Source organism: Macaca fascicularis, chromosome 20, assembly GCF_037993035.2.
Source record: "Macaca fascicularis isolate 582-1 chromosome 20, T2T-MFA8v1.1".
Classification (NCBI taxonomy): Eukaryota; Metazoa; Chordata; class Mammalia; order Primates; family Cercopithecidae; genus Macaca; species Macaca fascicularis.
Genome location: NC_088394.1, coordinates 61289870 through 61310058, shown reverse-complemented (window position 1 = coordinate 61310058; position 20189 = coordinate 61289870). Strand labels below are relative to the sequence as shown.

Genomic DNA, 20189 nt, shown 5'->3' with positions numbered 1-20189 from the left:
TTAGTCTAGTAGATTCTTCTTCAGTGGGAGGTTTGGTTCTTTCTCTCCCTGCAGAAATGTCCTCGAAGTACCAACAGCACCATCTTGCAAGATTACCATACGCATCCGTTTCATGACCACACTCAAATAGAGACATTAAAAAGACTGAGGGAAGAATGGACAGGAGGTTAGAAAACTTGGTTATTGCCCTGGGTCTGCTGTTTATTCATGTTGAGCTGGGCCTCTCCTCTCATCTGTTAGCTGAGCATTCTGGCTTAGATTGTCTCATAAGCACCTTTTAAAAGCTCCAAACTTGTATGTCTCCTACAGGTCAGGAAATTGTTTATTCCAGAAACTTTTAAAGAATCTGTTGGACTGAAACTTTTGGCTGTTGTCTTGCCCTGGTTTCACTTGGGTCTCCTAAAAAGTAGTCTAGCTCTAAGTTCTGGAAGAAACCCTGTGAACCTTGAGGAGGGTAGGCATATAAATGATCATCCAAACCAGCACACCGGCCAGTAGTAATTATGCTTGAAGATCAGGCATCAACGGAGACTGTCCTCACTACAACAGGGCACTGGGAGGAGTCCGGACTTCCTGGTCCAGCTGTTCACATGTGATCTTAGCCAGTAGACTAGCAACTCTGTAAAGAAAGGGAAAGGGATTGTTCTATTTCCTTAATGGCAGCTTCCCTGAATAAGTGCCACTAAAATAGGTCTCAGAATAATGAGTAAATGAAGGAGCTATGGTGTTTGTCAAGTGGAAAACTGGGCTAATGACATACTGAGTTTCGTGTGGCATCTGGCACACAGTCATGGAAGTAGTAATTTCAGTTGTTCTTCTTCATTTTCACCCAATCTTATAGATGAAAAATCCAAAGATTAAACTAGCCAAGTAACTCGTCTAAGAAATAATGTAAGCTCCACAAGGGCTGTGATTTTTGTCTAGTTCTTCTTTTCTTTTCTTTTTCGTAAATTCCATTCTTTCTTAAATTTTAACTTAATTTTGCTTAATGTTGTGTGCATATCTACATATTTAATTTACAACAAAATGCTACCCATTGTTAGTTAGATTTAAACTAGAATCCTTGGCTGTTGATGTCCATGCCAGGAGTTTCACAATAATACTTCCTGCCCTATTTCTTTCCTATCCCAAAGACCCTTTCTGCCCTTTTAACCTTAATGAGATAGAAAATACCTCATCATTTTTTCCCCAGGAAATATGGCTCAAGTAACTCCTTCTTGCCTATCACCACACGAGTGCAAGCATACTTTAACTGTGCTGTGCAAAACTGTCTTTAATGAATATTGCTTTTGGCTCTAAAATTAGGTACATATTCCTATGGAAAAAAACAAAAAACACAAAAACTGAGGCTGGAGCAGTGACTCATGCCTGTAATCCCAGCACTCTGAAAGGCCAAGGTGGGAAGATCATCTGAGATCAGGAGTTTGAGACCAGCCTGGCCAACATGGTGAAACCCCATCTCGACTAAAAATACAAAAATTAGCCAGGTGTGGTGGTGGTCGCCTGTAATCCCAGCTACTCAGGAAGCTGAGGCAGGAGAGTCGCTTGAACTGGGAGGTGGAGGTTGCAGTGAGCCAAGATCACGCCACTGCACTCTAGCCTGGGTGACAGAGTGAGACTCTGTCTCAAAACAAAACAAACAACAACAACAACAAAAACCTGAATAATATTTCCTGCAAAATTAATGTTAATGTTTTGCTAAATGACATTTCCATTGTCTGAGACATGTGGCTTTAATGAAAGTATTATATCAGAAAAATGTAGAGAGGAAAGCATAAGGTAACTCAGATTTCTTTCTGGCTCGAAAATCTCTCGAGTCACTGAAGACAGTTTTGCCAAAAAGGGTTGGCAAGAAGCAGTGATATTTGCAAATTGTTCAGTGGAACTGCTTTTATTTAGTCAATTTCATCTGGGTGTCCAACGGATTCTCTGCACAGGGATATGTTTCTTAGACAATGACAAGTTTTACACCGAATTATGAGCTATAGCTGAAAATATAGTCACAGAATGTCATTCCTGATTTGTTTTCGAAGCTGAAGCTACGTGGCTAGAAATATCAAAGGGGTGATCCATGGGAGTCTAAATGCTCAGTTTGAGGAGTGGGAAGACTTGAAATGACTGTGGAAATGGGCATCGAAGCAGAGAAGCATGGCCAGACGTAACACTGCTTGCTCCAGGAAAGGGAGGAGAGATGGTCCCCTGAGCCAGCTGGCGTCAGACCAGTGGACTCTCCACCAATCCCCAGCAGCATCATTCCCTCATACATGGATCCAACTTTGCAACCGAACTCTGCATCAGAGATCCAAGAGAGAATACCTCCCAGAGGGCTAAACTAAGCTCTTCAGAGTTTATGCTCAGCTTGTGGGGGGAGAGCCATTCTTCACTGGCTTAACACCAAGACGATTTGAATGTTGAAAGGAACCAGTCAGGAAGGAACAGTGTTAGAATAAGACTGGCTTTGGAGTCCAGAGAGACAGGTTTAGAATTTCAGATTTAGCTTGGAACCATGGGGAAAGCATAATCTTCTTTGCTCATCTGTAAAATGGGGGGAATTTTTGCCTTATTAAGTTGCTCTGGGATGTGTTTAACACACGTATAAGGAGATAATAAATTCCAGCATTCTTCTCCCTCTAGTTTGGAGAGTAGAAACATTTTCTTAATAATGTCTGTCACTGGAATGCAAAGTCTGCCTACTCAGAGGGACCTAGAGGCTGCCTTAAGCTGGAACATACTTGGGGATAAAAGAACATTGTACTATTTAATCAGAATCATAAGATCATGTGTGTCACTTGCGGAACACAAAGAATCAGAGTTTTGGTCTTTGTCTTACTGACCTATCTTCTAAAACGGTTTCAGGTTCTCCAGGACCTCACTGTCTATAGAGACTCACTGAAGAAAGCACCTTCATTTAACCAAGTCTCTTGGTTTTGTATTTGCTGCAACTTGGTTTGACTCTAGGGTTGTGTCTGACTGAACATGTGACTGATATTGGATCACATTGCCTCAGGATGGTGACCTTCCTTTCATGTGGGCTAGCACTAGATAGATATGTGTTCTTCAGTGTGGGCTAGAGAGGCAGTCTGGTCAGTTAAAAAAGGAATAGTTTGGCATCAGATCCATATGGGCTTATGAAAGGGTTGACCTTGAGCAAGCTATATATGCCTCACTAAACCTCAGTTTGCTCATCTGTAAAGTAGAAACATTATTCTATCACATATCTTTATTAGAAGTAATGTACACAAAATGTTTGACACACATAATAAGCCCTCAGAACACCACTATTGCAAATATTTCAATGTTAAATATTCCAACTTGAGAACTCGCCAACATTCCTTGCCGTGTACTCAATTTAACTCCACACATGGGCATGCACACTCACACTATTTTAAAACTGATTTCCTTTTAAAAGTTGTGATGGGAAAATAAATATTTTTATTATTATTTTACGAAAATGTCAACATCTATTTTAGATATAGGGGTACAGGTGCAGATTTGTTGCATTGGAATATTGCTTGATGCTGGGGTTTGGAGTATGGATCCCATCACCCTGGTAGTGAGCATAGTAAATTTTATTTTAAAGATATAAAACAATGTCCTAGAAATCTGCATGTTTCAAAGACCTCCTTTAATCACATACATACTTTTTCAGAGGGAAAAAGGTGAAAAGAAGAAAAGTATCCTGTGTATGTCAAAGAGAAAATTAGTGACTATTTCCAGAAATACTCAATTACTCTTCTTGCTAAATGAAACAACTTTACGAGGATTGTACTATTGCTCTGTGTCTAATGTGGGTGTGCTCCCATTAGTCTACTTTGCAACTGTCCCAAAAGTACAGTCCAATTAGTCAGTATAGTGTTGACTGAGCCATTTGTGTATTGATTGAAATCTCACCATTTTATTGCGTGAAGATGGAAAATCGCCCCAATTGGACAAGCTCGTGCTATTTTCACTCAAGTTTTAGAAGAAAAGTCTCCCCTTAAGACCTTTACCTATGATGAGATATTGTCTGGGTTATAGTTAGTAGGTCATTAAAGGGACTGTCTGAAAGATCTGGCCACACAATGGAAGACTTGTTCAGCTTCCTCCATCTGTGTGATCTTCATAGGCATGGACACTTCTGTTCTTACTCCTGCTGTGCTCATTGCCTGTTTTGTAGAAACCCTAGGAACATTACTTAACCTTTCTGAGCCTTACCATCCTCATTGGTAAAGCTTGAGAGAGTAATCCCTAGCTGAAAGAGTTGCCATCATAGTCAAATAAGGCAGCAGGTACAAAGAGCTTAAGAAAGTGTCTGGAGCATAAAGGGGTTCCGCAAATGACAGCCATGATTGTTAGCATTATGAATTCCTCAAGATGTGTTCAGTTCCTTCGTGATTCTTAAGCGCTTTCGGGAATAAATGACAGAAGAAAGTGAAATCATTTGGTAAATTCTGCATCTAGGAAACCACTTAATGGCAGGCAAATTGGCCTACAGTTGGTGACTGTTTGAAACATGATTCATTTTCAAAACTTTGAACTATTTTGAGAAGTTAACTATATCATGCATTTTTAAACAATTATAGTAACACAGCTTTTGCCAACGAATGACATAATTTGACCTTCCTTGGGGTAAAGGATGAGGACATAAAGATAATGAAGAAGAGAAGAATAGAAGAGCTTTATACCAAAGGGACCAACCAAAAAAATGTTCGATTTTTTAAAAGTTCAAATTCTTTCAAGAATTTGGTAACTTCCATAATTCTCAGCTTTTATAATTTTTTCTACTTCATCTCTATTTCCCCAAGCATGTGAGTAATCATGTCTAAAAAAGCTTAACTTCTTACTGGCTGTGTAATATTAGATAAGTCATTTAATCTTTTGATACCTCAGTTTCTTTATCCATAACTTGGAGATAAAATAATATTTACATATAGTGTTGTCAGCAACATTCAATAAAATAATTCAGAAAAAGGACTTAGAAATGAATCTGTTTTAAAGTCATATTTGAAAAAAAAATTAAGACTAATTAATAATAGTTAACTTTCTTCTTCCTCCAGACTTCTAGTTTTAAATACAAACAAATGAAGTGTTCAATGAGGTGAACCAAGAGAATCAGAAAAATTTAAAAATGGCAGCAGATTCAGCCACGAGAAAGTGGGAAATGTGGGAGGTGGCAGTTTCAATGTGGAAATGACTCAGGGCTGGTTGTCTGGATCTGCAAGAAGGAAGCAGGGAGAATGAGAAAGCTTCCTTCAGACAGAGATGAGATCCTTAAGTGTGACCCTCAACTCTGTTGCAAGATAACACAAGGCCTTAAATGTCCCCCCTACAGTGATACAAGTTCTTCAAATAAAGGCCCTAGGGCATTCTCTCCTCAGAATGACCATCATCAAAACCACCAAAGGAGACTGGGTGCAGTGGCTCATACCTGTAATCCTAGCACTTTAGGAGGGTGAAGTGGGCAGATCACCTGAGGTCAGGAGTTCGAGACCAGCCTGACCAACATAGAGAAATCCCATTTCTATTAAAAATACAAAATTAGTGGGGAGTGATGGTGCACACCTGTCATCCCAGCTACTCAGGAGGCTGAGGCAGGAGAATCACTTGAACCCGGGAGGTGGAAGTTGCGCTGAGCCGAGATTGTGCCATTGCACTCCAGCCTGGGCAACAAGAGCGAAACTCTGTCTCAAAAACAAACAAACAAAATAAAACAAACAAAAAAAAACACCAAAGGATATTTTAAAGTCCTTATGAACTTAATTGTCTGCATTAAATATTCAACACATCTTTCTAAGAGGACATTCCACCTGTAAAGGGTAAACATATGATGGAACCATTGCCTCCTGAGAGAGCACAGTGTTCTGATGTACAGACTAAAGGTAGAGGCCTGTCTTAGAAACATGCCCCAGGTGGAACAGTAATGGCCCGTCAATGTGTGTTTCCACAGCCTGCACCTACACATCTACACACACGCCCATGCACACGCAGGAAGTGTTCATCTAAGACTGGACCTTTTAGAAGAAAGCTGGCATACCTCCATGAAGGCATGGGCTTCCAGGCAAGTCATCTTCACTCATGAAGTTGAGTAACTCCGTAGACAAGAAATGTTCTCAGCCATCACAACCTAGCTACAATCAAGTTATAAGCTCTAAAAGCTTCTGCCTTAGATTAATGTATCACAAAGGGTGATAGCTCTCCTATCATGTTGTTGAAGATGTCAACATTTTAAGTAATATCCACGCTTGGCATGTCCCTTGCCACCTGACTATTCCTAGGATAAATCCTAACATCCCCCATCTAGATGATGGGCTTCATAAGTAAAGAGTAATTCATTTTGGTAGCTCTTATAATGCTGAGATCAAGGCCACACAAAGTGAATGTTTGAAAGTAGGAGGGAGAGAAGGATGAAAGAAGGAGAGAACAATTAGGGGAGGTAGTAGCCTGAATGCCTTGGTCCTAATAGTTGCAAATGTACAACCAGGCACATCTTCCCAATAAACTCACTTCTATTAATACCTGCTACAAAGTCAAGCCTAGGCCTGGCTACTGACATTCATCTCTTCAAAGTAAACAGAAATCATCCTTTAATGGGGCCATCTCAAAAGGTAATAAACTCTTTACCATGATAACAAATTCTCAGATCACTGAAAAATTAAAAACAAAACCAAAAAAATAGAATCCTAGAATCTGGTCAGAGCAGAACCAGCAGTAGAATTCAAAGTTCTAAAATAGAGGGACAGTGTTGTATTCCACTTCATACACGTCCCAGCGCAGAGATACCACCAGGCATTTGGCGGTTGCCCTACAAATAGTAGATGAATGAGTCACAAAAATAAAATTAACTCAGCCTGGCTAACATGGCGAAACCCCGTCTCTACTGAAAATACAAAAAAAAAAAAAAATAGCTGGGCATGGTGGTGGGCACCTGTAATCCTAGCTACTGAGGAGGCTGAGGCAGGAGAATTGCTTGAACCCGAGAGGCAGAGGTTGCAGTCAACCAAGAACGTATCATTGCACTACAGCCTGGGAGACAAGAGTGAAACTCCATCTCAAAAAAAAATTAACTTTTAGATTGGGGGAAACTATTGTTATTAAATGTTTTACTTGTGGAAAAAAAATTTAAAGAGTTTAGGTATATTCTCCATGATTACAGTAAGAATGCAACTAGCTTGTCTCCAAGTGTCTACAGTATTATTCTGTCCTGATGTAAATGAATGAACGGTGTCACACCTGTAACTGATGTTGCAGGAATCAGAGAGTAAGTAAAGAAAAATCAGTGTGGAATGGGAGAGCAATGTGTCCTTGCTTATGCTCCCAAGATCAGATATACTTTGCATCTTCATAAAATCAGATCTTGGACCAGCTCTAATAAATATGAGCGAGTGCATGGTGTTGAACCCAAAGCTCTTATCCTTTCTCTAGCCTCTAATTTCCAATGCAACCTTTGGCACAACCCTTTACCACTTCCTACCTGTGGTATAGGAAGGGTGGGGATCAACAACCTCTTCAATCTCTAATCCCTCCGGCCACTTTAAAAAGTTGTTAATTCTACAGCATCACTCCATGTTTTTGTGTTCTGAAATCACCATTGACTGAGCTGCTGCAGAGACAACCAATCGTTACTCAGGACAGGTATTTTGTCACATTGCACAGAAAAGACAGGAGGTAGTGATGTACTGTGAGTCTCTAAACCTTATCATAAAGCAACCAGAAAGAAGGGGATATTTTGTAAATCTTGTCAGTGTAGTGTCTATGCCAGCAAGAACTTCTAAACAGAAGTGCTGTGAATTCAAGGCAAAAGATTTATGATGCTGATGGAGTGGGAGGTGGGAGAGATCCTTCTAGTAATCCAAAGTAAGGCAACATGGACTATAATTGGCATCTGAGGTTTTTTTGTTCTTTTTTTCCCTGGGAGCTCTCTGCTCGGGCTTGATGCTGTTTTTTCCCCGAGAGGGAATGCAGCTGTCGCTGTGTGTCTGGGAGGTAGATATCCATCACCCGGAACGTATCACAAACTATTAATAATGCATCACTGCAAATCTACCTTGTCTCCATAAACACCCTGTCTCCAAGTACAGATAAAAGGTCCAACAAGCAGATGTTGAGATTTATTATCCCCACATTTCCCATTTCTCTAAGGATGGTGCCCAGTATCTAAGTTCTCCTGTGGGTAGTAGGAAACTAATATTTACTGAGTAACTTCTGTGTGTCAGTTGCTTATGTGAATCATATTAGCAGCCCTCAGAAATAGGTTTCATGAACCCCATTTTGCAGATGAGGAAACTGAGGCATGGAGAGAAGTGACTTGCCTAACAATACTCAGCTTGCAAGTACCAGTGACATGATGAACCCTCCTCCAAGAGTCTTACTCTGGAGATCCTTCTTCATCCTCTGTAGCAGATGACCATTAGATGGTTTGGGACTTTGCATTTTTATCTTTCCTACTGTACCTACCATACCCTTGTATACGGTAGGTACTAAGACAAGCTTAGCCAAATTGAATTTTTAAAAGGTGGACACCCAGAAAAAGGCCTACAGAGCTCCCAGCTGGAAATAAATTCCTACACATGAAGCAGGAGTAAGAACCTACAGGGCACAGAGCAGTTTCTCTAAGAGCTGATTGCTTCCTAAGACAACTTCGTCCTTGTTCTTCCTGATTCTTTGTTATATACATAGTGTCTGTGACTGGGTTAATAAAGAGTCAGCCCTTTTCTAACCCTTGATTACACAATATAGCCAGTTGCACTCATACTTTTCTGTTTTGATCTATATATGTCTCCCCTGCTTGGTCAGGAAGGGGCTGTTTCATGCAGTCCCTTGACGTTGTATGTTAGCCTTGTGTATGGGCAGTGGAAAAACAAACAGACCAACACTATTAACCCTCTGTGCTCTGTGCTTCTGCCCCTCCCTACCTACCACATTCTTAACTCCTTTTCAGGAGCAAACAGTGGAGCTGCTTAACATTCAATGGGCCACGATTCCCTAATGGATGGGGCACACTGTGCTAAAAAGTAATGAGCATCTAGTTATCGGTGCACTGTTCAGACCAGCCTGCCTCATCCATGCAGCTGATCTGGGAAGAGGACCATTCAGGCCTCTATTAGAGATTTAAAGAAGAGAGATGAGGAAGACAGCCACAGCTCCACCACAGTCTCCTTAGTGCTATAAAGGAAGTTATAGAGTAATGCCTGAACTAAGAATATAATTGATACTATGCTTCCCCATAATTATGGCTTCAGTGTGGGTGTAGCCCCTTAAGTCCACAAATCTACAATGGAGGAGGGGATTTGGGCACCAAAATCCCACACAAATTTCTAGCCTCTCTCACTAAATTGTGTTTATTTGTGAAGGCCAGGAAACTGTCAACATTTGTACCATAGCTATGTAGAGTGAGCTGGTAATTATCATTCTCAAATCATCCCAATTAGGTCACATTTTAATCTCCATTATACCAATGAGGAAACTGAGGCTTGCAAATAATTCAGGTAGCTTACCCAAGCTGTACAGCTGGTCAAAGGCAAAATTGAGATTTAACAATGGCCTAGAGAAAAATGCATTTTTTGGTTTTGAGTTTCAGCTCTGGCTGTTTAGGAGAAAGCAACATATATCCTTAGCCCTCAAGGAAATAAAAAAAAAAAAAAAATGGAAACTTAAATTCCCCAGGTACCCAGGTGCCCTTGAAGGAAATCATTCATCCATTTCCCTTTGAAACAGTTTCCAGAGATAGCCCAAATGCTGTGCAAGGGAGTTCTCATAAAAATAGGCATTGCTCACCGGGGTCCATTTCTGCAGCCACAGGAGAATGAAAAACCCCAAGTAGTCATAAGAAAAACGAACAATTTTACTGACAAATTAAAGGTTTGAGAGGCAGCAGGAGAAACTGGTCAGCTGCAACTTCAGAGAAAACTGCACTGAACATTTCAAAGCCTCCACTTTAATTATGAAGGGAGAAGCTGTGGTCTGGGAAGTGGTCCTCGATGGGTGTGCGCCCAGCATTAAATATGCCCTCTTGTACTCAGCAGGGTTTGAAGCTTTTTAAGGAGGGGCTGAATAGCAGGAGAGAGAGGGGTGGAAAAGAGAGAGAGAGAGAGAGCATGAGAGAGAGAGAGAGAGAGCATGAGAGAGAGAGACAGCAAGAGAGAGAGAGGAGGGAAATGTTTGCTCTGTCAGAAGTCTTGCCTTGTTCATCATCAAATTGTACACCCTAAGAATGCGATTTTAGAGATTGCCAATTGCAAAGTGAAGACCAGAGTTGGTGAGTAACTGGCCCAGGCTCCTCATCTTGGCAATAAAGGCTGGCATTCATTGAATAAATAAATAAGAAATTTTGATGAAGCACCTTGATATAAATATAATGTATGCTATAATGTCCATAATCACCATAGTCCATATTCTGTTAGCCACATTTTATAGAAAAACAAGACTGAAGCTTCAAGACTGAAGTTTAAGCATTCTATTCTACATTTTATAAATGGCAGAGCAATTGCTATCTTTTGCTGTGTCCTCTGAACTCTTCAGAAGCCTCTAAGATGTATATGCCTCCAGGAAGTCTTCCTCATTGCCTTGGGTCAGGGTTCAGTACCACCACCTCTGAGTTTCTAAGCCACGCTAGTACTTGCGACTTGTATTGTAACGGCCCATTTATGTTCCTCTATCCCTGACTAGACCTTGAGCTCCCTAAGCCAGGCAACTTGCTAGCTTTGTTTGTGGTCTCACCCCAGCCCTGAACATAGTTCAGTTGATTGTATGAAAGTGAGATCTTGAACACTCTTGAATATTCTTTTCCATCCTCGAGGACAGTAGTCGCTACTCAGATCTCCTTTCTCACACAAAGTCCAAGTTCTCAGTCTTGATCTTCATCCTCTTTCTTCCTCTTCACCATTCTCCCTCTCTCATTCCTCATAAAACTCTGCAGTCAGCTCCATTCAGGAGGAAAATTACTCAATACATGACATTACTCTAAGGCATAAGTAATAGAAGAGAGTACCATTCATTTTTTAAATCCCAGAGACGTCTGTAGTTTCAGCAACAGAATGTCATCTATTGAGATGCAAATGATAACAGCAGTGATGACAATAATAGCTAATATCCACTAAGAATTTACTATGTGCCCTCCTTTTGCAAGGATTTCCTCATTTAATTCTCACAACAATCATGAAATGCATGAAGTATCCTCATCCCTGTGTTATAAATTAAGGAACTAAGGCTCATAGAGGCCAAGTCCTCACTCGAGAACACACAGTCATAATTGGAATGTAGCTATGTCTAATTTCAAAGGCAATCAAGTTTCTTACATCAGCAGACTTAAAAAACATGTTAAATATAAGGAACAGCAGAAATGGTCATATATTGACTGTCTATTATGCACAGGCACTATTATACACTCCATGTATGATAAGTCATTTACTGAGTTAATGCACCCAGAAATAAAGTTAGTACCTTTTTGTGGATTGATATAAATGGGACTTACGGAGCTAAATGGACTTAGAGAGGTTACGACAGGCAGCTGAACCAAATGACCTCTTGAGTTTCATTCCACGATTCACAGACACTATTCCAAAGATATATGAGGCCACATGACAAACCAGCAAGGAAAATATACAGGTCTTTAAGCGTCATTTTATCACATAGTGAAGGCAGGGACTTCTCTATCTTTGCCTTGGGGTTGTTCCCATGGGGCTCCATGGTATGACAAATTGGGTACGTGGCACCTCCTGTAGGAAGGCCCTGCTCCCGGTGGCTGCTGGGCCACGTCTTAACACAATCTCTGGCTTCAGGGTGGAATGGCAATTATTTAAAATTGGCTCAGGTCTGCATACTCCACTGGATTCTTTTTTATCCCACTTTAAGTCTTTCCCTTGGGACAGCTTAAACAGCTCTATCTTTTTAATGACAAACTGTCCATCGATAGGACTGGAAATGAAATCAAGCTTTTGCTTAGCAACTAGTCCGTTTATTTATTTTCCAAGTTCATGAGTTTATATGCATGCTGCTTTTAATGAGCAGTGCATAAAAATGCCTCTTTTTATTTTCTTTTCATTTACATTGTTGCCGATAATGGCTATTATCAAGCCATTAGAAGCAAGAAAGTACTGCTTTTGCCTTCCAAGATGGGCTGCAATTGTGTATGCGCTCTCAATGCAGATTGGCCAATATGTTAAACTTTCTTTTTTCCATCTTCATCTGATACAGATAGCCTTATGTCAGCAATATAATCTTCCTCTTGATGCATGGAATTACATAACTATGTATATACGTAAAAGTATATATGAACATACACTTACACATATAAACACAAAGTACCGACATCATATATGTATATACACAGACGCACAGACACACACAGACACAGACACACACACACAGAAAGAACTCTCTTTTTTCAACTAAAATGAAATTCTATGGCAGAAAAGTAAAATAAATTCTACGCCACATGAGATTCTAAGACTTTGTTATATAAATCTATGACACCATGGTCTGTTTTAAACAAAAGGAAGGATGAACTCAGTCCACATATAGCCCATTGAAGCTTTCATAGTTAACTAAAGTCATTTTTAGGTTGTGTCTGAGAGGCACAGCCATATGGATAAAAACAAAGGAATGCCATTCTTTATTCAGATGTTCCCAAATGTCTACTTAATGTATACTGGCAAAATCGTCAAATTCAGGAATTGACATTTTAAAAAAATGCATCCATTCTTTTAGAGTGTCTGTGGGTGATTAGATTATTTCACTAGGGGAGAAGAGGGGGTTCAGTTTTGTTTACTGTAGCATTTTAGGTCAGATGGGCAAAGTGAAGATAAACAGCATTTGTTGAGTATCATTATATTCTTGGTCTTTTAGTAAACATTATTTGACGTTGTCATCTATGAGGAAGGTCGTGCTTTAAATTCACATTATTTCTGCAAAGTATTATCTACGTTTTATTGTTGATCGAGCTGGGACAGAGATCGTTGGAAGCTAGAAAAGGTCAGATTGACAAAACACAGTGAGGGAAGGCCCAGGTATTTGGTAGTTACAGAAACATTAAGCCTGGTTCTGTGATTGATATCAAGACCTGGAGTGACGACATGTAGCAAAGCAGTGGTTCTCCACTGGGGGAATTTGCCCACCGGGGGATAATCGTTATGTCTGGAGACATTTTTGGTTGTCACATTAAAGGTGGAGGTGCTATTGGCATACAGTAGGTAGAAGTGGGGATGCTGCAAAACATTCTAAATGTACAGGACTGCTTCCCACAATAAAGAAATATGAGGTCTAAAATGTCAGTACTGCAGAGGTGGAGGAAGCCCCCCTCTTCCATCTAGGACTACAAGTGTTCTTCTGTATTTTGTAGTCCTGGCCACTTTTATGTATCCATTCTAACCAAGATCTGGAAAACAAATGTGACATTAGCATGTGTCTTGGGACAAAACGTAAGGTAGAGGAACGAAATGCCAACCCTGACTCTACTACCTGTAACTTACGCATCTAGGGGGAGTGACTTACCCTCTTGGTGACTCAGTTTCTTTGTCTGCAAGTTTAAGAAAATACTAGTACACACCTCATCAGGTTGATGTGAGAATTAGATGAGATAATGCCTATAAAGAGTTAATGAGACAGGTGCAGAGTAAATGTTTAACCACTTAGTTGTTTTTTTTATTTTAATTGCTGTTATTTTAACTTTTTGGTATTTGCTATGACCATTTTCTGGAGAGCACTCAGTTTTTAATACTGTATTTTCCTTTTTAAATTAGGAATTGTTACTTTTATAGACCAGTTTTTGGTTCACAGCAAAATTGAGTGAAAAGTGTAAGGAGTTCCTACACTACTCTTGTCCCCCACAAATGCACAACCTCCTCCACTATTGATATCCTGCACCACAATGGCACATTTTTTTTTTTTTTTTTTTTACAATTGATGAACCTATATTAACACATTATTATCACCCAAAGTCCATAGCACACTCTTGGTGAGGTACATTCTATGGCTTTGAACAGATACACAGTGACATGTATTATCATGTAGTATTATTATATATGATAGTATCATACAGAATAGTTTCACTGCACTACAAATCCTCTGTGCTCTGTTCCACCCAAATCTCACCTTGAATTATAGCTCCCATAATCCCCACCTGTCATAAGAGGAACTCAGTGGGAGGTAATTGAACCATAGGAGCAGGTTTTTCCTGTGCTATTCTTGTGATAGTGAATATGTCACACGAGATCTGACGGTTTTATAAAGGAGAGTTTCCCTGCACATGCTCTGTTGCTTGCCACCATGTAAGATGTGACTTTGCTCCTCCTTCCCCTTCCACCATGATTGTGAGGACTCACCAGCTGTGTGGAATTGTGAGTCAATTAAACCTCTTTTTCTTTATAAATTACCCAGTCTCAGGTATTTCTTCATAGCAGTGTGAAAATGGGCTAACACACCCTTCCTTCCCTGCTAACCCCTGACAACCACTGAACTTTTTACTGTCTCCACAGTTTTGTCTTCTATAGAATGTCATATACTTGGGATCATATGGTATGTAGCCTTTACAGATTAGCTTCTTTCATTTAGTAATATGCATTTAAGTTTCCTCCCTCTTTTCTTATAGCTTGACAGCTCATTTCTCTTTAGTCAAATATTTCATTGTTTGGGTATACCTCAGTTTATTTATCTGTTCATCCACTGAAGCATATCTCGGTTGCTTCCATGTTTTGTGTGTTGTCGATATGCCATAAAGTTTCGCAGGTAGGAATTCAACCAACCTTGGATTGAAACCTGCAGGTACAGAGAGCCAACTGTACTACACCATTTTATATAAGGAATATGAGCATCTTTGGATTTCGGTATCTGTGGACGGCCCTGAAACTAATCCTTTATGCATATCTATTTTGTTTGATTGATATCTAAGTATATAATTTTGAGGGGCACTAATATAAATGGCAATGTGTTTTTAATTTCAAATTTCACTTGTTTGTTGCAGAAGTTTGGGAAAGCAAATGAATTTCTGTATTAATCTTGTATTCTGCAAATGTTCCACAATTGTTTATTAGTTCCAAGAGGTTTTTTGTTGATTATTTTGGATTTTCTGTTTAGATGATCATGTCATCTGTGAATAAAGGCAGTTTTATTTCTTCCTTCCTGATATTAATAACCTTTTATTTCCTTTTCTTTTCTTATTGGATTTGCTAGGACTTTGTGTGTAATGTTAAAAAGGAGTGGTAAGAGGAAACATCCTTGTCTTGTTCTTGATTTTAGCAGGAAAGCTTGAAGTTTCTTAATGTTAAGCGTAATGTTAGCGTAATGTTTTACTAATGTTCTTTATTAAGTTTAAAAAGTTCCCTTCTATCCTTATTTAGTGTATATATAATATATATATATTTATATATTATGTATTTTATATTATATATAGATATTATCATGACTGGGTGTTGAATTCTGTCAAATGCTTTTTCTACATCTATTGATATGATTATGTGATTTTTCTTCTTTAGCTTGTTTATATGACAGATTACATTTATTAATTCTCAAATGTGAAACCAGCCTTGTATATCTGGAATAAATCCCCTTGGTTATGATATATAATTCTCTTTTTAAAAACCATTGTTGGGTTTGATTTGTTACTATTTTAATGAGAATTTTTTATCTGTGTTGATGATAAACATTGGTCTGTAGTTTTCTTTTCTTTAGTGTCTGGTGCTGACCCCATTAAATGAGTTAAGAAGTATTATCTCTGCTTTAATCTCCTGAAAGAGATTGTAGAGAATTTGTATAATTTCTTCCTTCCATGTTTGGCAGAATTCACCAGTGAACCCATCTATAGCTGGTGCTTTCTGTTTTGGAAGGTTATCAATTATTGATTCAATTTCTTTAGTAGATATAAGCCTATTTATATATTTATTCTTTTTACATGAGTTTTGACAGATTGCGTATTTTAAGAAATTGATCCATTTTATCCAGGTTATAAAATTTGTGGGCACAAAGTTGTTTATAATATTCTTTTATTATCCTTTTCAATTCCATGGGCTTTATAGTGTGTATCTTCTCTCCTTTCTAATATTAATGATTTGTTTCTTGTCCCTTTTTTTCTTAGCCTGGTTAGAGGCTTCCCAATTTTACTAAAATTTTGTAAGGTCTTTTTCAGTTTCGTTGATTTACTCTATTAATTTCCCATTTTCAGTTAAGTTAATTTCTCCTGTAATTCTGATTCTTTCTTTTCTTCTGTTTACTTTGGATTTAATTTTCTCTTCTTCTTTTAGTTTTTTAAGATGGATGCTTAGATTATTGATTTTGAATCTTCCTTATTTCCTAATATATACATTCAGCACTATAAATTTCACCCTAAGTACTATTTTTGCTGAATCTACAAATTTTGATAAGTTGTATTTTCACTTTTATTTAATTCAAAATATTCTAACATTTCTCTTGAGATTTTTTCTTTGACCCATTTGTTATCTAGAAGTGTGTTGTTTAATCTTCAAGAATTTTGGTATTTTCCAGCTATCTTTTCATTATTGATGTCTAGTTTAATTCCACTGTGGCTTGAGAACAGATATTGCATGGCAGCTATTCTTCTACATTTATTAAGACATGTTCTATGGAACTGAATTCAGTCTATGTTGGCGAATGCTCTATATAAGCATGAAAAGAACGTGTAACATGCTGTTGTTGGATGAAGTAGTCTGTAGATGTCAATTATAGTCAGTTGATTGATACTGCTGCTGAAAATACTTACTGATTTTCTACTAGCTGGATCTGTCCATTTCTAATAGAGGAGTGTTAAAGTCTCCTGCTATAATAGTGGATTCATCTATTTCTCCTTGAGTCCTATCAGCTTTTGCCTCACATATTTTGATATTGGTTGTTAGGCACATATACAATAAGGGTTATTATATCTTCTTGGAGTATTGGCCTCTTTATTATTGTGTAATACTATTTTTTATCCCTGATAATTTTTCATGCTCTGAGGTTTTTGCTGTCTGAAATTGACATAGTTACTTCCATTTTCTTTAGGTTAGTGTTATTAATAGCATGGCATACCTTTCTTCCATCTTTAACTTTCAACCGATATGTCTTTTGTGTTTAAAGTAGATTCTTTCAGACAATATAGGTTGGATTTTTATTTTTCAACCACTCTGGCAATATCTATCTTGTAACTGATGCATTTAAAGCATTGATGTTTAACTTGATTACCAATATAGTTGGATTAATATTTACTATATCTGTTACTGTTTTATATTTGCTGTCCTGTTCTTTTTTTTTTTTAGACTCCCACACTTTAACTGCTATTTATGGTTTCAAATGAGATTTTATAATTCAGTTTTTCTCCTTTTTAGCATATCAATTGTGCTACTCTTCTCACTTTTTAAAGTGATTTCCCTAGAGTTTGAAACATACATTTAGAACTAATTCAAGTCCACTTTCAAATAACACTATACTACTTCAAAGATTGTCCAAGTACCTTATAATTACAAAATGTCCCTAATATTTCCCTTGTGTTCCTTGTATCATTGCTGTCACTCACATTACTTATATGTAAGTGTAAATATATGTTTATATATTTGATATATATTTGAATACATTGTTGTGATTATTATCTTGAAAAACTATTATCTGTCACATCAATTAAGGATGTGTTTGTTTTCCTTGAAATGTATTTATTTTAATTTTTAAACTTTTATTTTAGGTTCAAGGATGCATGTGCAGATTTGTTATATAGATAAACTCATGTCACGGGAGTTTGTTGTACAGATTATTTTATTACCCAGATACCAAGCCTAGTACCCAATATTTACTTTTTCTGATTCTCTCTCTCCTCCCATCATCTACCATCAAGTAGGCCCGTGCGTCTGTTGTTCTCCCCTATGTTTCCATATGTTCTTATCATTTAGCTCCCAATTATAAATGAGAACATGGGGTATTTGGTTTTCTATTCACACATTAGTTTACTGAAGATAATAGCTTCCAACTCTATCCATGTTCCCACAAAAGATATGATCGCATTATTTTTTATGTCTGCATAGTATTCCACAGTGTGTAGGTAACACATATTCTTTGCCCAATTTGTCACTGATGGGCATTTAGGTTGATTCCATGTATTTATTATAGTGAATAGTGCTGCAATGACCATTCACATGCATGTGTCTTTATGGTAGAATGATTTCTATTTGTTTGGGTATATACACAGTAATGGGATTGCTGGGTCACATGGTAGTTCTGTCTTTAACTCTTCAACGAATCACCACACTGCTTTCCACAATCATTGAACTAATTTACACTCCCACCAACTGTGTGTAAGCATTCCCTTTTCTCCGCAACCTCACTAGCATCTGTTATTTTTTGGCTTTTTAATAATGACCTTTCTGACTGGTGTGAGATGATATCTCATTGTGGTTTTGATTTGCATTTCCCTAATGATCAGGGATATTGAGGGTTTTTTTCATATGCTTGTTGACAGGATGTATGTCTTTTTTTGAAAAAAGTCTACTCATTTCCTTTGCCCACTTTTTAAGAGGTTGTTTGTTTTTATCTTGTAAGTTTAAATTCTTTATAGATGCTGAATATTAGGTCTTTTTCAGATGTATAGTTTGCAAATATTTTCTCCCATGGAATAAGAATGCTTTTTATCTTACCTTCACTTAATCATTCTTTGATGCTCTTCTTTTCTTTATGTAAATGCTAGTTTCTTACCTATATCATTTTTCTTCTTTCTGGAAAAATTTTAATATTTCCTGCAAGGCAAGACTACTGGCAACAAATCTCCTCCATTCTTGTTTATCTGAGAAAGTCCTTACTGCTTCTTCACTTTTGAAGAATAATTTCATAGGGTGGAGAATTCTTACTTGCTTTTTATTTCCTCTTAATGCTTCAAGTATTCCACTCTATTTTTTTTGCATAATTTCAGAGGAGAAATTTAATATAATTCTTATTTTTTCTTCTCTATAGAGAAAGTTTTTTCTCAATTTTTTCAAGTTTTTTCTTTGAATCTTTGATTTTCTGATGCTTGAATATGATATACCCAGGTGTAGTTTTTTTGGTATTTATCCTGATTGATGTTTTCTGAGCTTTCACCTGTGGTTTGATTTCTGATGTTAATTTGAGAAAATTCTTAGTCATTATTGGTTCAAATATTGCTTTTGTTCCTTTCTCTTTTTCTTCTCCTTTTGGCATTCTTATTATGTGTGTGTTGCTCTTTTTGAGTTGTCCCGCAGATTTTAGAATATTGCTCCGTTTTTATCAGGAGTTTTTTTCTTTTTTGTTTTTTCTTCTTTCTTCTCAGTTTGGAAATTTCTATTGTCATCTCCTCAAGCTCAGATTCTTTCCTCAGCCATGGCCAGTCTACTAATGAGCCCTCCAAAGTCATTCTGTGTGTGTGTGTGTTTGTGTGTTTATGTCTAGCAAGTCTCTTAAATTTTTTCTTAGAGTTTCCATCTGTATGTTTTCATGTTTTTGCATAGGATCTACTTTTCCACTAGAGCCCTGAGAGAATTCTTTTAAACTCCTGGTCTGATAATTCCAACATCCCTGCCATATCTGACTTTACTCCTATGCTTGGTCAGTCTCTTCAAACTGTGTTTTTTGTATGCTTTAAAATTGTTTGTTGATAGCTGTATTTGCTGTACTGGGTAAAAAGAAGCTGCTGTAACTAGGCCCTTTTAATGTTGTGGTATGATATGGAGGGAGAGACAACATTCCATAGTGTTATTATTAGGTCTCAGCATTTTAGCAGGCTTGGACCTTTGGGCTGTGAACCTTAAAATATTTCTCAGTGTTTTTCCCTCCCTGGGACAGGATGACTAGAGTGAACTGGAGTTGGGTATTTTCCTTCCCCTATGGAAGTTAGGATCTGATAAAACTCCAGCAGATTAGGTTCTGTTTAAGTAGTTTTTCCCGAGAACAGACCTTGTTAAGTAGAACAGAATGTTCTGGCACATTTTAAGATGTCTTCCTTACCTTTCTAGCAGCACGAAGGGATTTTTTTTTTTTCTATCTTCACTGTGAAGACTTGGTAGAGCTCTGAGAAACTGAGAAAAGTGTAAAGACCTTTTTATGACTTGGTAACCCTGGAGTTTTTGACCTTTGGACTCGGCCACACTGAGCCTTCAGCAATTCATCAGTTACACTGTAGGTTTTCCTACACTGGCACTGGCTCCTCCGGAGATTTCTGCTCATAAGTTTCTGTTCCTGTAAGTTGTGATTCTCTGTATCCACCTGCATCTTCAATTTTGGGGGCAGCA

The 20189-nt window shown here is 38.0% G+C and overlaps 1 long non-coding RNA gene across 1 annotated transcript in view; it reads left to right on the top strand.

Moving 5' to 3' along the window:
• The window catches only part of LOC135968981 (uncharacterized), a 198181-nt gene that overhangs the window by 39661 nt on the left and 138331 nt on the right, over positions 1-20189 (top strand). The window lies entirely within an intron of this gene.